This window comes from Macrobrachium nipponense, chromosome 4, assembly GCF_015104395.2.
Source record: "Macrobrachium nipponense isolate FS-2020 chromosome 4, ASM1510439v2, whole genome shotgun sequence".
Classification (NCBI taxonomy): Eukaryota; Metazoa; Arthropoda; class Malacostraca; order Decapoda; family Palaemonidae; genus Macrobrachium; species Macrobrachium nipponense.
Window position 1 is genome coordinate 79,987,760 of NC_061100.1, and position 3,496 is coordinate 79,991,255.

Genomic DNA, 3,496 nt, shown 5'->3' on the forward strand with positions numbered 1-3,496 from the left:
ATTATAAAATCCAATGACGTCCTGGATTTGAATGTCTTCTTAGGTTCGCGCCTAGGACCAGGACAAAATCTATTATTGTGTAAAAAAATTCCCCTTCGGTTAAGCATATGAAAATATATTAATTCCGAGGTAGAGCGAGTTAGATATTAAAGGACATTGTAGCTCGATGTATGTATATGAATCACGGTAATGTGATATGACTGATATATAGGCTACGTGCTGTCATAAGTTACTACAACGCTACCGGATTCGAGGATGGGTTGATGTTGTCTGCAAACCAACGAATTACCTGACCGCAAAAGGCATTTGAGGGTGAGAGACGACATAAACTTATGTCTTTCTCGGTGGTGGGGTAGGTAAAAGCTTTCCACTGACGTCCTGGATTTGAATGTCTTCTTGGGTTCGTGCCTGGGACCAGGCAAATCTATTATCATGTAAAAAAATTCCCTCTTCGGTTAAGCATATTAGAGCGAATTAGATATTAAATGACATTGTAGCTCGATGTATGTATATGAATCACGGTAATGTGATGACTTATATAGAATATCTATATATATATATATATATATATATACTATATATATATGTATATATATACTATATATATATATATATATATATATATATATATATATATGCATATATACATATATATATATATACTATATATATATATATATATATATATATATATATAATATATATATATTATACATATATATATATATATATATATCTAATAAAAGGAGCCCATAAAAAACACCAAAATGTAGAGAGAAAAGTATTTTCTTTTCTCTACCTTTTGGTGTTTTTATGGGCTCCTTTTATTAGATGATATTCTGTTGTTACAGAACATTTTTTACCAGTCATATATATATATATATATATAATATATATATTCATATATATATATATACATATATATAGCATATATACATATATATATATATATATATATATATATATATATATATATATATATATATATATGCCAAGGGCATCACAAAGATCGCCTGAACATTCCAGAAATATCAATCGGTTATACCTTGGCTAAGCGAGAGCCTCTCGACATTTACTAAGCCGAGGGTGAGGCAGGATGAAGAGTAATCCCTCACGAATAACAGTGTGTATATCCAAGCAGGCGTTTCGTAGCAAATCCAACAGTCCTCAGGAGTAATGAGGCTCAGAGATCAACTGACTCCTTCAGTTGAAAAAATCTCTGACACAGCCACGGTGACTTCACCACACACTTACAAATATATGAAAAGACAGAAACATAAACAAGAATAATAAAATAACTAAAAATAAAATATTACAACAAAGTGACACCTCCCTTCCCAAAAGAAAATAATATATAAATTTTTTTTATAGTAAATAACTTTGTATACTTGAAAGAGAAAAACCTAAATAGCCGTTAAAAAGACCGACAAGCTACATAAGGTTTTATGCAACCCTGCAGAGAAAAAACAAAGGTATGAATTTGCAAAAATAATAACCCTACAAAACCTGATATCCAACAGGAGGGGTGGCAAAGAACCAAGGATGCAGGTCACAAAGGCATCAAAATCACCAAAATATCATCAATACGATGGAAAATCTACAACACAGAAAACCTCAAAAACCTTCGCCATACACATTTTCAACCGAAGAGCTTCAAAGCTCTCACACACGTATATAATCAAGAGCTACACTGCTCTACTCCGGATTCCATATAACTGTTCATAGACCATAATTAATTTAAACACACTCAACGTTGTTTCACTTTGTTTCACATCGTTCATTGTAACAATGTAAAGCGAACAATAGTCCTGTCTATATCACAGTGACAACACACTAGATCACTATAAAAGTGTCCTACTGAATACATACACTAACGTTAACTGGACAACGCAGAGAAAACCAACATAGTTTTCCCCTGCGCAATCCCAACACGCAAAAATTTCGTGAAGCGTAGTTATGCCTGAAAACAAAGAATGCCCGGATTAGTAGGTGTCCGCTAACAATGCAAACTCTCCGATTAATATCCTAATCACCAAATTAATCACCTCACCGTATTATATTATGTGGCAATGACCAGCAAATACCAACATCCTTGCATGCCACACCTTTCAGTAACAATTTTTACGATATTAACCATTTGTATTCTATAACACTCATTCCATAACGCATTATAAGCGTTCATTAAAATAAACATTGCCACAAAATATGAACACCGAGTAGCACCTTCTATCTTCACCTATGGCCTTAGTATTAAACTATTCTTAATTTTATAGCCCTAGGCATTTACTCAGCTCAGGTTAAGGAAAATTATGATTAATACATATTCATTATACAATCAACTACTCTTTACGATAAAAACCTGCTTCAACAGTACACACACCATAACTAGAACGGTACAGATACTACCTTAATATCCACATAGCCCTCTGCAAGAATCCCTACTCAACGCTGCGAGAGAGAACATCGGCCACAACGTCATCTTTTCCCGGGACATGAGTGAACTCTAGATTCCACTCCTGCAACATGAGGCTCCAACGCATCAGACGTTGGTTTTTATTTTTGTATCTGTTGATGAAGGCCAAGGGGTTATGGTCAGTCATAATCTTTATAGGAGTTCCTGTGGAAGAAAGATAGATGGAAAAATTATTAATAGCCAGAATGAGTGCGAGTGTCTCCTCGACCGTCGAATATTATCGTTGAGCGGAATTCAATTTCTTCGAAAAGAACGCGACCGGGCGAGAAACGCCTTGCTCGTCGTTCTGTAGTAAGACCGCTCCGACACCGACATCACTTGCGTCAGTGGCAAGCGAAAAAGGCAGGTCGAAATCCGGAGCCCTTAAAACGGGGAAACTAAGAAGCACCCCTTTTAAGCACTCAAATGCCCTTTGCGTTTCAGGAGTCCAAATAAAAGGAATAGTTTTCTTTAACAAATTGGTGAGCGGATCAGCGATGTCAGAAAAATTCTTTACAAATTTACGGTAATAACCAACTAGACCCAGGAATTTTCTGACATCCTTTCGAAACTTTGGTGTAGATATTTTCTCAATGGCCTCTACATTGGCTTGTTTAGGCGCCACCTAACCGTCACCAACCTCATGACCTAAATAGATTGCCTTCGCTTTGACAAACTCACTTTTTTTCAAATTAATTACTAATCCGGCCTTATTTAAGACCTCAAATAAAGCCCTAATACGCTTCATCAGAGTCTCCTAGTCACCGCTATAAATGACGATATCATCAATATACACCACGCAACCTTCCAAACCATTCAACAATGTGTTCATCAAACGTTGAAACGTAGCCGCAGCGTTTTTTATACCGAACGACATTACCCGGCATTGAAATAATCCTTGTGGAGTCACAAAAGCAGACAAGGCCCTGGCCCGTTTTGTTAAAGGAACTTGCCAATACCCTTTTTAGCAAGTCAAATTCACTGATAAACTTGGATTTCCCCATGCGATCGATACAATCCTCAATACGAGGCAAGGGATAACAA